We start from the raw sequence: 21,436 nt of genomic DNA on the forward strand, positions 1-21,436 counted from the left end.
CGCTCTTGAACATGGCACTTCTTTGCTTTCGTGTTTGGGTGGGGATATCTCATCTCATATTTTTCACTTGCCTCCGTGGACTTGGGTAATCCTGTTTGACCTCTCATCTGCTCATTGCCTCGTCATCATGACCTCTGATACATTGATGTCAAATACTGCCAATTCCACTGTCGTGCCGCCGATGTGTTCAAGAGAAGTTGACCTCTGCAAAGAAACAACCTCCCTCTGATAGCTCGCACAATCTTGATTCAAAACATTATCTCTCTGTCTCGATGATGTGGGAAACATTATGGCCCACCTTCGATCAAGGACACTTCCTGTCGACTTCAGCTCATTATCCAGGAAGTTGATCTAGAGATTCCCTTCTGGTGCCTTGGAGCCTGCATGCCTCAAAGGCAAGTTCTTCGTGTTCGACGTGAGGTTTTCATTATTGGCCTCCGATCGAATGATTCTACGGGTGTTCGACGTCAGATCACTAATTCGCACGCCGTAGATTGTACCTATAGTACCTTGAGGGCCATTGTCATTATTGGTGGTACCTCTCGCGTCTGTTAACAGTTTTCAATATTGACTGGTAATCAGACGATGTTCATGCATGTTTGACTTCAGCTCATATATTCACATGCTTGAACTTGTACTTTTGTTCGGGTCGAGATGGAGCGCAAGACCCTGGATTGTGTCTGTTGTAATCCAGGCGTGATTCTTGATACATGACTCATTCACTGGATGGCTGCGACCATACCTGAGTCAATTCATTGATCCTAACCAGATGGCTGCGTCCATACTATGGATCTAGATTATCTCTTATGGATGGCTGCGACCATACCACATACATCATGTATTTGAGCTATCAGTTGTATCTCTCAATGCAGATTCTCGGCGGCAGCTACATGTGTTCTTGTAAAGCATTTCACCCCTCTCTCTCTCTCGGGCCTCATGCTTTAGGGGGCATCTGTTACACAGTAATTTGTCACCATTGGTCACCATCCCTGTTACCCCTATTTCCATACGTTGGAGGACGCATTCCGGGACCTGTGAGCAGTGACATAGCCTAAAAACACTTGCATTATGTTCCCCTGAGTATGTACTTCATGTTCCCTGAAGACACCTTCTGCAAATTATCCCTAAAAAGTGCCCTTTTTCCATTAGCGCGGATCCTCAATGTCTTACCCCCGCCAATCACTGAGATCCTCAAAAGTGGGTGCGACCATTGGCACTCTGTCTTAGAACAACACTCGCGCAAACCAAGTTTGGTAATGATTTTTGACAAACGCGCACCCATATGTTTTTTCCCTTCAGATCACGAATTCTTTTGAGGATAAAATCCATCTGATAGAGGTCGAGAGTCATCATCTATCCTTGACATCTATCCACAGTGGCTTTTCGGAGATAATGCCAATCCACAATGGGTGTCCTGGTGCTATGTATCTTCCTCCCTTCTCCATCTATAAAAGTCTGTCCTCATGCATTAGACAAGCTAGTTTTTGAGTAATGCTAGTTGTGATTATGCTTGTCTTGAGTGATAGTAAGAGTCTTGAAGCATAGGGAGGTTATGCTGCCGGAAGTCTGAGAGAGAGAAGGTCTATTGCAAGACATACATAGTTGCTCGCCCAGCCAGAGGATAGGTTCAACGTCAGAACCTTGGTTGTATCTTTCTCTGCTTATTATTCATTAATAAACGACTACTGTTATGGTTCCAATCTCATTGTTCATCGTGATAATGTTTGATTTATTTCCTTTCTGACTGAAGTATAGTTGTATTTTAGTGGATTTTATGCTTGTTCTCGTTTCGTTCTTTGCTTGTGCAGGTATCCATACGCGGGGATCGCAAGGATTGTGACCTGCCGGAGCAAGGGAACGGGAGTATCAACTCTTCTTCGACATTAGCGTTGGACTCCAGGTTGGTTATCGTAATCTACTTTCAGTATGCAACTAGGAACTTGCATAGTAGCGTGATTTGATTGTTGCTAGACCCATTTTGGGCTAGTGGGATCGCCTTTGTCCGCAGAGGGGATTTACCTCTCCAACAATTTGGCGACTCCACTGGGGATCGAACCCAGAATCTCTGGTTTCGCAGACAATGCCTCCATAACAGTAGTCGTTTATTAATGAATAATAAGCAGAGAAAGATACAACCAAGGTTCTGACGTTGAACCTATCCTCTGGCTGGGCGAGCAGCTATGTATGTCTTGCAATAGACCTTCTCTCTCTCATACTTCCGGCAGCATAACCTCCCTATGCTTCAAGACTCTTACTATCACTCGAGACAAGCATAATCACAACTAGCATTACTCAAAAAACTAGCTTGTCTAATGCATGAGGACAGACTTTTATAGATGGAGAAGGGAGGAAGATACAATGCACCAGGACACCCATTGTGGATTGGCATTATCTCCGAAAAGCTGCTGTGGATAGATGTCAAGGATAGATGATGACTCTCGACCTCTATCAGATGGATTTTATCCTCAAAAGACTTCGTGATCTGAAGGGAAAAAACATATGGGTGCGCGTTTGTCAAAAATCATTACCAAACTTGGTTTGCGCGGGTGTTGTTCTAAGACAGAGCGCCAATGGTCGCACCCCCTTTTGAGGATCTCAGTGATTGGCGCGGATAAGACATTGAGGACCCGCGCTAATGGAAAAAGGGCACTTTTCAGGGATAATTTGTAGAAGGTGTCTTCAGGGAACATGAAGTACATACTCAGGGGAACATAATGCAAGTGTTTTTAGGCTATGTCACTGCTCACAGGTCCCGGAATGCGTCCTCCAACGTACGGAAACAGGGGTAACAGGGACGGTGACCAATGGTGACAAATTACTGTGTTACAGATGCCCCCTAAAGCATGAGGCCCGAGAGAGAGAGAGGGGTGAAATGCTTTACAAGAACACATGTAGCTGCCGCCGAGAATCTGCATTGAGATATACAACTGATAGCTCAAATACATGATGTATGCGGTATGGTCGCAGCCATCCATAAGAGATAATCTAGATCCATAGTATGGACGCAGCCATCTGGTTAGGATCAATGAATTGACTCAGGTATGGTCGCAGCCATCCAGTGAATGAGTCATGTATCAAGAATCACACCTGGATTATAACAGACACAATCCAGGGTCTTGCGCTCCATCTCGACCCGAACAAAAGTACAAGTTCAAGCATGCGAATATATGAGCTGAAGTCGAACATGCATGAACATCGTCTGATTACCAGTCAATATTGAAAACTGTTAACAGACGCGAGAGGTACCACCAATAATGACAATGGCCCTCAAGGTACTATAGGTACAATCTACGGCGTGCGAATTAGTGATCTGACGTCGAACACCCGTAGAATCATTCGATCGGAGGCCAATAATGAAAACCTCACGTCGAACACGAAGAACCTGCCATTGAGGCATGCAGGCTCCAAGGCACTAGAAGGGAATCTCTAGATCAGCTTCCTGGATAATGAGCTGAAGTCGACAGGAAGTGACCTTGATCGAAGGTGGGCCATAATGTTTCCCACATCATCGACACGAGACAGAGAGATAATGTTGTGAATCAAGATTGTGCGAGCTATCAGAGGGAGGTTGTTTCTTTGCAGAGGTCAACTTCTCTTGAACACATCGGCGGCACGACAGTGGAATTGGCAGTATTTGACATCAATGTATCAGAGGTCATGATGACGAGGCAATGAGCAGATGAGAGGTCAAACAGGATTACCCAAGTCCATGGAGGCAAGTGAAAAATATGAGATGAGATATCCCCACCCAGACACGAAAGCAGAGAAGTGCCATGTTCAAGAGCGACATACTGCCGACACGACGGTAATTATGGTTCCTTTTTTCCCCCGCCATTTCTGGCGAGTACCCCAGTTATTTTTAACAAGCTTGATGGGGATAGCATATGCTTGTGGTGCGTCATTTCGACAAAATCCGATGTCATCAGGTTTTAACGAGTCTGACAAAGGAAGAACTCGGCGTCTTTTCATATTTAGAGAGTTTGAAAAGACAGCAGAAAAGGAAACTCCGGGGTTGTCCTTTTTCGTAAAGTTGTGTCTCTCGAGCCCGAAAAAGTATAAAACAATGCTCGAAAGAACCGCCCGACCATTACGATCGAGGAGTACTTTTCATAAATAGTGATTTCGACCTGAAAAAGTAGAAAAGCGATCAAAACCACGTCGTTTCGTAACCATTAACGAGTTGGAAACGACAAAAACCCGGTAATCTTTTTATGTTTTAACGGTCGACAAAAAGAACTTAAAACGACTGCCCCTTATTAACATTTAACGAGTCAAGAGGAGTAACTCGGCAATCTTTTCCTCTTTAAACGGTCAAAAAAGAGCTGAAAGCGGACCTTAAAGTAACCTTTTCTCATGTTTTACTGAGCTTGAAAAAGTCAAAAAGGAGCTCATGTCATTGCTTTGAGTTGCACCAACCCCTGTCATCATACAGAAAACAGCGTAAAACCCACTTTGACATAAAAATATTCCAAAAATACTCAAAAAATATCATTTCTAATGTATTTTTAGGTCAAAAAATGCTATAAATAGTGAAATGGTAAAAAATAAATTTACTTTTCACTTTTTACCTTGTGAGTTTACCTTTGGAGGGTTTTGGGTGCAAATTTCAACTGCTGATTGCGATCAATCCAGGAGATCATTCGAGCCGCCGTCTGAAACAAGTAAGAGGCCTCATCCTTAGCTTTGTTTTCATTCCATTCTTTTAGTTTTTTATCCATAGATTAGTTCCTTGCCAGAGGATTTGCAATTTCATAGGGTTGCGCCATTGGCGCGAGTTTCCCGCTCGGGATCGCGCCAATAGGATTTTCTGCCCAAAGGAGGCGCGACCTTGGCGCGACTGTTTTAGAAACAGTCGCGCCAACCGCGCGACCTAAGTTTCACACATATTTGACCGTTGAAATTGCAAATTTTCCTCAGTTTTGGTTTCACCAATGATCTAATGATGAAAAATTCGATTTTATGGTTGCAGGGATTCATCAGAATGGCTATAGAATGGAGAGAAAGAGAGCATGATGCCGTTGATGCCATGGCAATGGAGGATGATGCATGCATGGATGCTCTGAGAGACTGTGGCTTGAAGAAATTCTTCCTCACCTCATACTTACGTGCACAACCTGAGTTGCTACGATTTATCGTGGATGCTTGGGATACGGAGGATCAGGTATTTCGCCTGAAAGACCAGACATTGGAGTTAGATGTTTCCGATGTCTACTTTATCACTGGTCTATCGCGGCGAGGTGCACGGCCCATCTTGACTGGTAGCAGGCCTTCTGGGGAGAAGATGGGGGAGGTGATGGAACGAGTTTGTCCTGGGGCATAGTTTGGATCAAACAGTGCCAAAGTAGATATTATCACGGTTCCCGACCTGGTGCTACGAGTGATTTTGTTCACTATTACACGGACGGCTAATGTCCTATGCGTGATTTTGTGGAGCATACCTTCCATCTTGACCGACTTGCCCAGAAGGTTGACTATACTGGACGATAGGCTGACCATGTGGTTGAACAGCTTGTCCAGATATTGGACCATACTGGACATTGGGTTGGTTTGGGTTAACAGTTGATTGACCAATTTGTCCAGTAGGATAACCTTGCTGGATACCAGGTTGGGCTTGTTGAACAGAAGACTGACCTGAGTTACCAGAAGGTTGAACATAAGAAGAGAAAAACGGACCACCAGAAGCAAAAGGGTTTCCATGGAAGGATTGCCCTTGTTGGTCTTGAGGAGGTTGTCTTGGAGATTGCGCAGATGATACTTGACCACCATGAAAAGAGGTGGAGCCCCAATCAATTGACAACGGAACTGATACCTCAACAAACGGTTGAGACGGCAAATATGGATCGTATGGTCCCTGTGTTGGGACATTTGACGTAGGATCAAAGACTCCGAATAAGGAAGCCGAAGGATGACTAAAAATAGGAGTCGAAGAGGCTGCACAGACCGTTGGAGCGGTTGTGATTGAGGTAACAGATGTACTGCGACTTTGCGGAGTAAAAGGCTCCGTGGTAGGAAAAGTGAGTGGTGACCAAATAGAACCCGTGAAAGGAGTTCCAGAGGGCATAGTATCCCTTAAAGCTTTATAGCCTGGTGGTAGGTTTGCAGTAGTGAGAGTGCTACTGACAAGTATAGGATCCTTTGCGGTGGGAATTTCACCACTCGTCGCAACGGACTCATCAGTCGTTGTAGGGGACAAATCCTCCATGTCAGAGGAAGGAGGTGGGACTGAAACACGAGGAGAAGTATAGTCCCAAAAAGGGACACTGTCCTCAGAAGGTTCCCAAGTAGGGTTCCAATGAAATTGGTAAGTCTCGTCGCCTGGGGCGCGAGAACTAAGTGGTTGTATACTCGGAACCACAGGAAGACTCACAACCGGTATCTCGGAAGAAGACGAAATTGGTAATTCCGCCAGGATTAAACTTCACAAAACCTAAGGAATCTACTGAGACAAACCCCTACTCAAACTAACGCAAACAAAATCTAATTGGGTAAATGTTATCGTGGCCGAATAAATTTTAGGACACAAAGACACAACTTGACCTTTTCATGTTTTAAGAGTCGAGAAAAGGACAAAAATATGACTCTAGTCTCCTTCGAATGTTTAATGAGCACGAAGTGACAAGACGCTCATAGGCACCTTTTCTTTTAAGGAGTCCGAAAAGGATCAAAAGTGACTACTCTGGAGACTCTAGGCAAAGGGTTTACCAAACAATCCGTAAAACTGCTTATACACCTTGGCAATCAGATGAAAACCAAGGACTTCCCGTACTGCAGTCAATCTTCCCGAATGTTGTGTTCAGTGCATTACGGCTTGTAAGGCGGCAGACTCGGCTTCCTATGGATAAAGGATAGCCTAGTGGGGTCTCCCGTATATACGCAACGGTACGTGGGAGCTCAGTCCGTACTGGTACTTATTGTCTCTCAGGAGGAATCACCCAACCATCAGCGAGGCAATAGTTACCAGGTTTTACGACGCCGGAACACGTCTCTAGCCTAGACCTCTAGAATATGTGCGTTAGGTTCCAATGCGTTGTTAGGTTCATTCGGTTTATTTTACAGTTGATCTTCAATTAAGTTTCAGTTTTTTGGTCCTACCGAATGTGATCTCTCAAAACTTCCTAAATGCAAACTATATGCCAAAATTATACCATTTCGTTCAATGAATTCTAACTACAGGAGAGTTGAGATTTTCAAACAAGCAAAATGAACAATAAACAAACAACAAAGATCCTAATGCAGCTAATAACAAGAAATGAAATCTTTTCTTTTCTTTTCTTTTTAAAAGCAACAAATAACAATAAATGCTAACTAATATAATGCAAAAAGATCTTTTGTTTTTTCTCTTTTTAAAATGGCATAATGCATTTAAACAAATCTCAAGAGATATTAACAAGCATAAACAAACAGAATTCACTCAATGCAAAGAGAACCAAATCTGAAACACCAGGATGAACTGTCAACACAAAGAAAAGCGCAAAGACCTTCAATGAACCATGTGATCTAAGTTCAAATGAAGTCAAGCAAAATCCAAACAAGCTAGAGGTGAATTGCCCAGAAGCACAGAATAACAAGCTTTAACAACTACTAGACAGGTGCGGAAAACAACCAAAAAGTTGACTGGATAATCAAAAAACCAAAACTTCCCACAGAAGGCTCGACATGCAAAACCACTAGATGCTCTAGGGTTGGGATACAAAATCGATAGAAATAAGCAAACAACTGAAGGATAAAGGTAACAACCAGTCAAACAGAGGTCCAACACACTTCCAGAAGCCGCAAAAGATATACAAAGACAAAAATCTGAGTTTAAAGAGCTTCCAACAAACAAACTGGCAAAATTCACAGGGCTGGCGCGACTGTCAGCCTGCAACTTGCACTATTCAGGAATTGGCGCGAGTTGTTGTTGTGCAACATGCACCAACTGGCGCGACTGTCAGAGGAAAAAACGCGCCAACCACGTTTGCTGGCCCAAAAAATAAATATAACAGCCCAGGATCTGGTCAACAGCACTCAGACAGGTCTAACAGCAAGAAACAGCTTCAAAGTTGACACAGAAAGCTCATTTATGCAAGCAGGCAAGAGAAAACTAACATGCAAGACAAACTCCAAGCCGTTCGGTTCATAAACCAAACCGGAGATCGACTGAAGTGGCGTTGATCTACTCCGCTAATGCAAAGCAATAGCGTTTCAAAGGCTGCCTGGCCGTGCTTCAGACTCCGTCCAAGGTTTATGAATCAAACAACAAATAGCTCCTCCCCAGTGGAGTCGCCAAATTGTTGGAGAGGTAAATCCCCTCTGCGGACAGAGGCGATCCCACTAGCCCAAAATGGGTCTAGCAACAATCAAATCATGCTACTATGCAAGTTCCTAGTTGCATACTGAAAGTGGATTACGATAACCAACCTGGAGTCCAACGCTAATGTCGAAGAAGAGTTGATACTCCCGTTCCCTTGCTCCGGCAGGTCACAATCCTTGCGATCCCCGCGTATGGATACCTGCACAAGCAAAGAACGAAACGAGAACAAGCATAAAATCCACTAAAATACAACTATATTTCAGTCAGAAAGGAAATAAATCAAACATTATCATGATGAACAATGAGATTGGAACCATAACAGTAGTCGTTTATTAATGAATAATAAGCAGAGAAAGATACAACCAAGGTTCTGACGTTGAACCTATCCTCTGGCTGGGCGAGCAGCTATGTATGTCTTGCAATAGACCTTCTCTCTCTCAGACTTCCGGCAGCATAACCTCCCTATGCTTCAAGACTCTTACTATCACTCAAGACAAGCATAATCACAACTAGCATTACTCAAAAACTAGCTTGTCTAATGCATGAGGACAGACTTTTATAGATGGAGAAGGGAGGAAGATACAATGCACCAGGACACCCATTGTGGATTGGCATTATCTCCGAAAAGCCGCTGTGGATAGATGTCAAGGATAGATGATGACTCTCGACCTCTATCAGATGGATTTTATCCTCAAAAGACTTCGTGATCTGAAGGGAAAAAACATATGGGTGCGCATTTGTCAAAAATCATTACCAAACTTGGTTGGCGCGGGTGTCGTTCTAAGACAGAGCGCCAATGGTCGCACCCCCTTTTGAGGATCTCAGTGATTGGCGCGGGTAAGACATTGAGGACCCGCGCTAATGGAAAAAGGGCACTTTTCAGGGATAATTTGCTGAAGGTGTCTTCAGGGAACATGAAGTACATACTCAGGGGAACATAATGCAAGTGTTTTTAGGCTATGTCACTGCTCACAGGTCCCGGAATGCATCCTCCAACGTACGGAAACAGGGGTAACAGGGACGGTGACCAATGGTGACAAATTACTGTGTAACAAGTTCCTTTGGAAAAGGAACAGCAAAAATGAAAAGTGCAGAAGTGTTGTTCCATTCGAAAAGGAACAACAAAGCGTGAAATTGCAGAAATGTTGTTCCATTCAGAAAGGAACAGCAAAACGTGAAAGTGCAGAAGTGATGTTCCATTGAAAAAGGAACAGCAAAACGTGAAAGTGCAGAAGTGTTGTTCCATTCAGAAAGGAACAGCAAAATGGACAATCATAAAATGCAAACAGGCAAAAAAAACAAATTAGTTGTTCACGACATTGATGCTGAGGATGAGTTACACTTTGAATGAAGCAATACCTGAAACACAAAATATAAGAGAAATTAAAAAAGAAACAACATTTTATTTAAAAACAATATGTAAATTAAGTTACAACAACTATGATATTATGTAAAAAAAAATGATCTTTTTGAAAAATGTTTTGGCAGCAGTGACAAGACATGAATCTTCAAATCGAAATCAATTCTTCATTTCTTCTATTATGAATCCGTTGGGTAATGACTTGGATGAAATTCCTTTGTTTCATTAAAATTTCTTTCAAAAATCACTCGTCCATAAATTGACCTTCTTTATTTTCCCAAGACCTACAAAAAACGAGTGTCTACCTGCAATAAAACATCAAATCATGGAGAAAGAGAGGTGATCGGGCTCCCCTAATACAAGAATTATGCAAAAAACTAACAAGTAGTTACTCTATATAACAAATCCACAGAGAAAATAACAAAGTAAAATTTATTTGTCACCTGCGGGAGAGCAGTGGTCGACCATACTAACTAGCGGTGTTTTAATCACAACTTCTTTGTTTTTCCTCCAAATTGAGTGATTCCAAAGCAAAATGAGAGTTAATTCAAAGGCGTATCTCCAATAGAAACAGGTTTTAAAAATTCAATGATATGATATGTCAATTTTAGTTAGAACAACCTGCATAACAAATTCATTTTCGATTACCCAGCTCAGACCAACAGTTAATGTTTTAAGCATAGATTCTTCGTTTGATGTCAGATTCAAATGATTCAAATTGGAAATAAAATTAGATTCATTTATTTGTCTCCAATAGAAACAAGTTTTGAAGAAAAAAAGAATTGATAGGTCAAATACTGTAAGGAACAGCTGGAAAGACAAAGTTTTAAGAGTGTTGATTTACGATAGACAGTCAGTATTTTGATCATAACTTCCCCATAAGAAATCAAAAATGAGTGATTCCAATTGCATTGTAAACTAGATTCATGGGGAAATCTACCATAGAAACAGGTTTTAAAAATATGGTCATTTAGGCCTCCAAAAATTGACTGTCCAAACTCTGTTCCTGAGCTGCCCGCTAGATATCCGTTCAATGTTTTGGTTCTAACTTTTTCGTTTCAAATCCAAATTGAGTGGTTCAAATTGGGTTAGAAATTAGACATCAAGGGATACCTAGGGTAGAAACAGGCTTTAAAAATATTCACTTTTGGTCCCTCAAAACATTACTGTCCCGACTGTTTTTCCAGAAATCTCATCAAGCCCGCAAGCCAAAAAAATGATATTCAAGCATTTTTTCATATTGGTGATAAAAGTGAATATGAGTGTTTGTAGAAATATTATTTCCATTATAATTCAACTACATACACAAATGAATTAAAAAAAAATTATCACCAATGTTGATTTGCATAGCATGTTGCAACAAAAAACAACTAGTTTTACATAAAAAACAAAATGCATTTATTTATTCCCTTATTTATTTTATTTTCTACACTAACCTATTTTGATTTGAAAAATGAATATGACTACGTATATGAGTACTTCCAGTGGAACCATTTTCAAAATAAGGCTTCATGTATGCACATACCCAAATTTGAAAAATGCATATTAATGAATATTAGGGTATGAGAAGCCAACTTCCCTTGAAAAGATGTTGTCAAAAATTGTTGAAGTATGGAGTGATGTTGCAAACAAGTGATGGAGTGAAACCAATCTTCAATATATCCTTTACTTTCTTGATTTCCCATAGCCATCATACCATGAAGTTCTTGGGCTTTTAAAATGACTTGTTGATGCATACTAAAAGAAACTTCATTTTTTCCCATAACTTCTACAATTTTTGAATTTGAAACATTCTGAATCTCATTGTAAGTTTTCTCTAATGACGCATGTGAGATAGAATGGGTGGGAAGGGTGGGTAAATTTGGCAGTTCAACATTGTAAGCATGTTGTACTGGTTTATTATGGTGAGGGTGTGTAATTAGTTGAGCAGGAAAATGTGTAAGGAATGGACCATTGTGATGATGTGGTTGATTGGGTTGAGTGGATGAATTTGGTATGCAAGCAGAATGTTGTGGAAGAACTGGTGGAGAATATGGAGAATGTGCTTGTGCTACAAGATGAGGGAGAGTAGTCATGCAATCGTAAGGTGAACCACGCCAAACTTGTAGATAAGATTGGTGGTTATATTGAAATTGACATGGCTGCCCTAACACATTACTATTACATAATGGATTATGCAAGTACGAGAATGGAGAAAAAGTGTTTTGAACCATACCTGTAGGCCTTGTTGCAGCTTTCCCATCTCTTTGATATGCCACTTCCATCCTAGATAAGGAAGACCGAGTATCTATTAGATGCTCCTTTCGGTCATGAGGGCAAAACACTTCATCAAATTCTTCATTTTTATGAACCTGCAAAACGTCCAATTTTTCATTTAGAGAGCTAATAAAATCAACTTTAAAATTTTCAAATAAAACATTGATTTCAGCTCTTATGTCTCCTATTATTGTAGTAGATTTGGAAAACAAAGAACAAACATTTCTAGAATTCTTACCAGCCTTGGAGATTCCTCTTGAATACCTTATGCACAATTCACAAACATCATCATATGATAACTGAAAAACATCATCTTTTCCTATCAGATTTAAGAGTTCTAAAAATTCATCTTTGATTCCTTTAAGAAGGAGTGTTTTTAAGATCTCTTTTTCCAAATGCTTATGCTTTGATTTTTGAAGGTTATAATGAAATCGATCTACATAATCCTCCAAACTTTCATCTTCCCCTTGTATCATACTGAAAATATCTTCATTAGATTTGCAATAGTCTTGGTATTTCTTCAAGAATATGTTCTTCATGTCCTCCCATGTTTGGATGCAATTCCCACCTAGGCTCATGAACCATCGTAGAGCTGCTCCTTTTAGAGTAAGAGGAAACACTTTCAATCTTTGATCATTAGTACAATAATCATATCCTCTACAAAGTATTTCGAACTCAAATAAGAATGTATCTGGATCTTCATTTGTCAAGCCATGAAAATTTGGTAGAGACAATGGGGGAATTATGTGCATTTGTGTCACTCCTCCTAGATCTTTGATAGGAAATTCAAAAGTAAAAATGTGATCCATTTCTTACCATAATAGAAGATGTTCTTCATGTGTTTTTTCGAGGCCCCTTCTTCAAATGTTCCTGTCAATCGGTTAGTGAAATGGGTGGTGCTTACATCACCACTTGAGAGAAATCATGAGATTTGTTTTTCAAATTTTCTATTTTTTTCTTTTAATTCATTCACACAAAAATTCAAACATCTATTTCTACCCAACAAAGCAACAACAAATCTGTTAGAAAAGCGGACAGTGGAGCAAGGCTTTTACATGCTCCGCACGCAGGTTCTTACCTTTTGTTTTTAAGATCCAACTCTTCCCTAGCAGGCACTCATCAGATTCACACTACTCTTTAGAAATGGCTACACTCTCCCCGGCAACGGCGCCAAAATGTGGAGCGATAAAAAGGTGTCTTTTTAACTCCTAATTACCTTCACATTAATTATCAACCCAGGGACGACTTTTTATTTCAAGAGTGTACTCAGTCTGAGGCAGCTATTTACTCAAGAGTAATGTTTTGCAGTATAGTGCTTAAAATCCAAAAGTAAATGAAAGCTGGAAACAAAATCTAATTGGAATAGCAAGAAACTGAAATGTTCTAAACTAAATCATTCACTCAAACAACCATCAATCGAGGATACAGTAGCAATAACTCATTCCTTTGGATATTGATGCAATTGAAATCAAACTGGAACAAGACAATCAATCTAGGAACGAGGAAGCAATAACCAATGTTCTCTACAGTTGACAGTCCTGCTTTAAAGCAATCAAAAGGAAATCAAAATTGAACTAAAGCTGTGATTGAAAGTAAACTAGGAAAACTCTTTAAAAGCAAACTATTTCAATTAATCAACCAAACTGAACAACGAAGTAAATGGACAGCAAACTTATAATTAAAGGAATTAAACAACGAATCATATTTAATAAATCTGAACAGCAAACTCTGATTAGTGGAATCGAATAACCAACAATCTGAAATGAACAGCGAAGCTTTACATTTGAAATGAACAGCATAACAATATAAGTTGAAAAGGATAATAATCTCTGTTATGATGGAAAAGAACAGCCACGCGATTCAATCTCAACTTGTGCAATAAAACAATTCCATAAAATATTCTAACAGCACACTATAAAAACATGAAACTGTAAAATAATGCAATTCAAAAGAATAGGAAATAAATCAAACCATCACATAGCAGCAATTGTAAAGATATGATACACAGCAGCAGCGTATTCCACCAAAGGCTGGGCCCTTAGCCGCCAGCTGATGCTGCTGGGCTACTTCAGATGAAAAGAATGAACAGCAACTCCCAAATCATGTATTAATCAGCCAATTGTGGAATCAGTACAACAGCAAAAACTTGAGAATTACAGCATGAAACAATCCATATCCTATCATGAATAATCCACCATCATTCTTCATCATTTTTCCATCATTTTTCATCCCTAATCATCCCCATCTCTGATCTCTGTTCTGATTTAAATAAAGAGAGATCAGAGAGAAGTTACAATAAAGATAAGTACAACATGATTTCTATTACAAAATTGGTTTGATTCTAACCAATTGATTAACAAGAAGATATATTTCCATCCAGCTTTCAACAAGAGCAAGACGAATTTGGCTTTGCAGCTGAGATTTGGAGGACGGCCGCAACAACAAATCTGAGAAAATCGTGCTCAAAGAACCCTGCGTTTCTCTCAGTACAAGCCGAATTTGGGAAAACCATTCTTTAGCAAAGTTAATTGGGTCCGTTCTGGACAAAACCCATGTTCCGGATTTTCCAGATTCTGCTTCATTTGCTCAGAATCTCAACCGCAAAACCGTCACTTCTTATTCCAGCGAATTTCTGAGTTGGCACTTTTAATGATCAAATCTTCAATCTGGAAATTATCTTGGAGGCTAAAAATGGTGAATAATGTTACAACTGATTTATTAAAACTATAATTGATAAAATCATGCATAATCATCAATTTATTAGAAATAAAGGAGAATAAATAATATTCATCCATAGAAGCATAAATCATCATAAAATAGATTTATATACTAAATTATAATAAATGACATGATGAAGAATAATAGAAATGGGTGGAATAAGTGTTCACAAGTGATAATAATAATGGCATATTAACGGCCCAACACGCATGGCTATTAACAAGCATCCAAGTTTGTCCCCAACCTTGTACATGCAGCTTTCAGCCTATGCAATATTCAAGGTTGACTTCCAAAGGGTGTATCTCCAGGCATGGAAGGATCCAATGCAGAAGTAGCATGACTTGCCATATTTGGTAACATAGAAAAATGTGCAGGAGGTAGTAGCATGATGGCCAGCAGAGTGGCATGCCCCTTCAAATCTCATTGATGGGCCAAGCACGGGTGTGAAGAGTGTTGTCGTGAAGAAAAGGAAGGAGGCAGCTAAGAAAACTACACAAAACTTGGCCGTGTAGAAAACGAAAGATGCTACAAAGAAGGCCCATGTTGAAAAGGAACGCAATACCAAGGAGGAGGCAGAATAGGAGCAGCACGAGACCCATAAAGGTGACAAGTCACCTTCGCCAAAAACAAAAATAGAAGAACTTATAAGACAAGGCGGCAAAGGTGAGGAAGGGAAGCACACCCCCTTCATTCTGAACAGGTGTGAACTAGAGCAGCAAGCTAGATCAAGGAAAAATAAGAAAGCCCAAAAAACACAGATTGATTCCATGGTGTTCACTGAAAGCGATCTTGATGAGATCGGTGATAAAGTTCGGGACACCACAACAGAAGTACTACAGCAGTTTGAATAGTAGTACATGCAGAATTTGGGAGGAGTACAAAAGGATCTTTGAGAGTTGCAGCTCCAAGCAACCAGGATCCAAGAATATGTCGGGAGGCAAGCGACGCACAAGGAAGTTTGGCGCAGGGTAAAATTACAGCTGCAGAGATGGTTCCGTGGCCATAGGATGTTCGAGATTTTCCCTTGCCTGCAGGTTCAATCTGCGTCGACACCGAGGAACAGTGTGCCCTCCTTGACAAGGTCATAGATATGGGCCTGAACCTTGCCACGATATCACTGGATTCATTGCATGCATTAATACAGGGAGTCATAGAAGAGCTTCGCATCAAGGAACAATGAGCACTCAATATTGTCAGTGAAATAAAAGTCAATAATCAGGAGCTATTCACTGAAAAGACGCAAGTTCTACAGGAGAAGGAGAGGCCCCAAACACATAGTTCATGATTGGAGTCAGCAGTCGCAGAGACATGCAGGACAGTGCTTGAGCTTCCTATCCCGGAGGATGCACAGCTAGAAGCAAAGATCAGAAAACTAGTTACTGGTCTACACGAAGCCAAATTTGAGGTTAACCGAGTTCAGTTTGAAATCAACATGAAGATCACTGAGCTACAATTAAAGTTGCAGCCCACAACTCTGCCAGAGGTCTAGGAGCAGTGCAAAGCCGAGATCAAGGAAGGAATGGCCACACTGGATGCCACAATTGCTGACTGCACAGCATTATTTGAGCAAGCAATGGAGTTGGTGACCAATATGCAAGAAGATCCAAACCTGCAGACATTGAATATAGAGATCAAGGAGCTGTAGCGATAGTATGACGAAGTTAGGGCAACGGCGCACTCCATCTCACCAGCGCAGCGCCTTGCAAAATTACAGGAGGGGAAGCAACTCCTTGCGCAGGTAGAGGAATCACAAAAGAAGGAGGCCTCTCTTAAGGCTAGGCTGCAACCTTGGTTAGAGGAGGCTTATCAATTCATAACCACTATTCAGGATAAGCTAAAGGGCTTGTAGCAGACACAGCAGACAATGAGGTTGGTCGCATAAGGACCAGCTACAGAAAATTTAGTCAAGGAGGTCAAGCAGGCAGCCACGTAGAACGTTACCGAGGTTGCAGTAATTCAGGTGGAGCTGGGGGATCTTCACAAAAAGATTGCAGTGCCAGCTAAGTGACTCGAGGGCGAGTCATGATCTTTGTGTTGGGGGCCTGTTGGGATGGGGTCCCCTGGGTCAGTTTTGGGGTTAAAATAACCTAAGATTTTATATATTTTTGTAAGTAATGTAAAGTCTCCACAATTTGTGGATGCGGAGCACGTAGAGGATTAGGAGTCAAAGGGGTTTTAGCCCCTTTTTTATGTAAAAGTTTGAGTCGGTTTTGAGATCCACCCATAGTCCGCGGACCATGGGATTGTATGTAAAAGACTATAAATAGGTGTGTCTTAAAGAGTCTAAGGCACGTATATGTGGATAATGGATGGAGTCTTAGAAGTGATAGTGTAGAGAAGTGGGTCAGATAAGAGAGAAAGGCTCTGCAGTTAAGTGTGCAGAGGCCTAGGTAGAGTCTGCAGTTGAGTGCACATGGTAGTTTTGAGTCTATAAAGCTGAACTGAAGATAAATAAATAAAGTTACCAAAGAAATCATGTGTATATCTGTTTATCTATGTTTACTCATGTTTACGATATATGTTGTGGATGAATAATGTGTTTATGAAATATTGATCTAATGATGTGCAATTCTCTTGAATAATTATTAATAAATGTACGCAATGCATGTTAAGTACTTTCGCGAATCCTATGATGAATTATGTTATGTTTACTAGATGACTTAAGTAGATCTACACGAACACTAATTTAGGATCGTTCTCTAATGTGCATAAGTGGATAAATCAATTGTTAAGGGTCTGCAAAGGTTGATCATAGAACTTTGCGAAGGTCTGAAGACTATTTTAATAGAGTTGCAGTACCCACACCTAAGGGCTTATCAATCTGTTCAAAGGCATATCTGAGGCGCTAAAAGACATCACACTCATCTCTGGATGCAGAAATTTGGTTCTTGCATCCCCCCATACTGCTTCGAGTGAGACTGTAGCCTGCGTTACGCTAGTTGTTGCCGAAATGGCATGTAGTGTAGGGATTTGTTGGTTGGAACAAATAACTCTGAACCTGGGTCAGGACCCCCTAAACCAACGGAGATCCAATCACATACGCCACTTGAATAAAAATTTTGAGCGATGTCGCAATTACAAGATATCTCTTAATCCCAAGAAGGGTATCTTTGCAATTCCCGAGGGTAACCTCTTGGGCCAAATCATTGATAAGAGTGGGATTAAAGTGGACCTGGAGAGGGTCAAAGCAATTACGCAGATTCCCTTCCTAGTGAATAAAAAATCTATGGAGTCCTTTTTGGGGAAAATCAATTTCCTCCACAAGTTAATTTCCGATTACGCTCAGATTGTTAAACCAATACAGGAGATGATAAAGAAGGATGCAGTATAAAAATGGGACAAAATGGAAAAGGACACATTTTCCCATATTAAACAAGCTATCGCAAAAGCACTTTCATTATACAGCGAGATTTCAGTAGATATTTTTTGCTCTACACCTTTATTCAGACACTTCTCTTGTTTTTGTGCTCACGCCAAAGGATGATTAGAATAATGAGTGGCCTATCTATTTTATGAGTGCTAGTCTTCAAGGACCCAAACTTAATTATCCTGCCATTGACAAGAATTTTTATGTAGTATACAAGGTGGTGATGCACTTTCATCCCTATCTCTTGAAATCACTGTATTATCTTTGTTCCACACCCAGTAGCTAGATCATTGTTTGTCCAACAAGAGCTGGGTGAAAGAAGAGAAAAATGGATGATTGGTCTACAGGAATATGACTTAGAATTCAAACGATTTCACATAATCAAGGGCCACGGTCTTTGTTGACTAGCAGTAAAAGCAATGGACACAAAGGAAGAAGAAAATCTCTCAAGTTGGGAGCAAGAAATCGAAATGTACAATATTGAGTGAGCTTCCCCCACTATTGTCATGAATTCTTGGTACATGAATGTGTGTCATTACATTGAGCACAGACTCATGCCCTGCCATCTATCCACATGGAAAAAGAGGGCACTCATACCATAGCATTGTCTTACCAATTGGTGCATGGGGTGCTCTTCAGAAATCACGATAATGGAGTAATAATCAAGTGTTTGGAAACACATTATTTAGGGAAAGTACTATGTGATCTCCACGATGAACCAGCCAGGGGACATTTTTCATGTAACACAACATAACATAAATTCATATGGGTTAGATTTTACTGGCCTACATTATTCAGGGATGCTCATGCTTATACTCGTAAGTTTCCGATATGTCAAAGGTTTGTCAGTAGAAAAAAGAAGTCAGCTACCACATTGCAGCCTATTGTAGTAGAAGAAAATTTTCAACAGTGGGGATTGGATATTATTGGAGAAATATTTATGCATCATTGAAGCATCACCATTATATTCTCACTGCTAAATATTACTTCTTGTAGTGGATAGAAGCAACTCTGCTCAAACAGGTGAATGATCAAGAAGTCATAAATTTCCTTCAGAAGATCATCATTTCCAAGTTTGGCATTCCTACTCACTTGTTTTTTATAATGTAACATACTTTTCATCATTAAGGATTTATGATTTTTCATTGTAAAATGGTATTGTATTGAAACATTCAGCTAATTATTATCCACGAGGGAATGGTCTTCCTGAATCCACAAATAAGTACCTCATTCGTATCATCAAAAGAACATATTCTCTAAGTAGTGAAACTGGCACTCCACTTTGGTAAATTATTTATGGGTTGGCCGAATCACACCAAATCCCTCTCTAAACACCTCCCATTACTTCTTGATATACGGAAAAAAATCCATCCTCCCGCCCAACATCTACCCTCTTGCACTCCAACCTTCACAAGACTCCCAAGGCAAGCCATGCTTATTAGTGCAGCGCAGGATGGACACCCTTCACAAATTATTGAAATCAAAAGAAATATTTTCACTTCATCAAAACCGTATCAAGAGGTTGTTCGACAAGAGGGCTACAAGGAAGAACAACTTGAGTGTGGGTGACTTAGTCTTGAAGTTGGACAAATCCCACAAGGATAAAGGAAAACACACTAAGTTTCAATCCCTATGGATTGGGCCATTCACTGTCCATGAAAATCTTGGCCATCACACTTATCATCTTCGATAACTTGACGGGAAGATTGACTCTCTCCCTGTCAATGGCCAAGACTTAAAACATTACTTTCAATAATGATTTGGGGTTGTGCCCTACATTGTGTACATAGTATTTTCTTTCTTTTTTGTTTGAATTTTGGTTTTGTTTCCATCATGTGAATAAGTGTTATGCATGAACATGTTGTGGCTTCTTAGTATGTGCATGGCTAAACTCTAAAGAGTCTTGTAACACTTCAACATTTGGCTAAAATTGTGTTGGTTATATCTTTTGGCCGATGAAGTTCTGGCGGAAAATACTATTCGTTCAGAACGAGATTTTTGGTCCAACCATGAACCTGTGTCTATTCAAGAAACCTTATGCCAAAAATTGTTTCTTTTTTTTCGGTGTTTTCATGCTTATCCAATCAGTAGAAGAGGAGAATGGGAAAAATATAAACGAGCAAACCTAAATCAAAAGTCTCTATATTCTTCTTTAAAGGAACAACCTCTTCTTCTCTCAATAATTTGGGATCCCTCTTCACCCCAAAATGATTAAGTGTCGATGTATATTCCTCTTTAAAATAAATAAATAAAGGCGAAATAAGAGAAAGGCTTCTTGCGCAGAGAGGTGAAGCAAGAAACCCCTCCGGGGTCCTCTCCAGGCTCACTTGAAGTGGAGCAATGTTTGTGTTCCTATGTGACTTTGTCAAGGTACTGTCTAGGCCTGCTGATAGTGGAGCAACACCAAAAATGAAAAAATATACTCTGAAAATATTAAGCTCGTGAGCTAAATTACACTTTCCAACTCGAAACGTTGTGATATCATTGAATCTTATGTTTTGTTCAACCAATAAGGCATAAATGGGACCATGTCTATTCATGGGATAAGTGGGAAGACCAAAGCAATCTGCACGATGAATCAATACTCCCTGAAGAACAAAGGCCCTGCATAGAAGAAGTTACAAAAGCATAGAAATTAGAATTCCACCAATGTGTTGCCAAGCGTTGTAACTGCTACAACACCCTCCAAAAATTTGGATTGCACTCAATTTAGGAGCCTTCCTTGGTATTGAGCATTGTTGTCGCAAACACCAAAGCTTATTTTATGATCTTTATTTAAGTATTTTTCTCCCCTTTGCAAGATGGGTTAACTGTCATCTTTCGGCATGATTAGCTGCCACACAATGTGTAGAATATTTTTCTCGTGGTTTCAAGGGTCTATATTTGTGTATATGAGTTGTTCTAATATGTTGCATGCATTCATAAGGTTTTGAGCACTGTCACACAAGTGTCGTCACGGACGTCCCAAAGTCTATATTAAGTGTTACACTTGTCATAAATGGTCATAAAGTGGTCACATGAATGGAAATACATTATCCTTGTGTCCTTGGTGATCTATGGTGTTGTGTCATTAAGTATTTTAAGTGTGAGATCACAGTCGAAGTCTTATCACTGTTCACATCAATCTAACCAGTCTTACACTTAGCCATTTCTAAGAAGGCTTCCCGACTAAGAAAATTGGGTTCACCTGACCTCCCTGAACTGTGCACTGCTAGTTCCAATCCTCTAGTTGTGACCTTGCCCCTTGGCACTACGTAGTGCGCATTTCCTTCCTCCCATGATTGTTGCATTGCATAGTTTCTATGTTCAATCTTCAGCCTTGACCTCCAAAATTGCACAATCATTCCTCCCATCCCAGCCTTCACTGCACACTGCGCAATCACAAGCCTTAAGCTCATCCCATGAGCCTTTTAACTACCCAATTATACAGTAGCCCTACCTC

The sequence above is a fragment of the Pinus tabuliformis genome, chromosome 6 (genome assembly GCF_031772625.1).
Source record: "Pinus tabuliformis cultivar Carrire ecotype Pingquan chromosome 6, CPIR1, whole genome shotgun sequence".
Classification (NCBI taxonomy): domain Eukaryota; kingdom Viridiplantae; phylum Streptophyta; class Pinopsida; order Pinales; family Pinaceae; genus Pinus; species Pinus tabuliformis.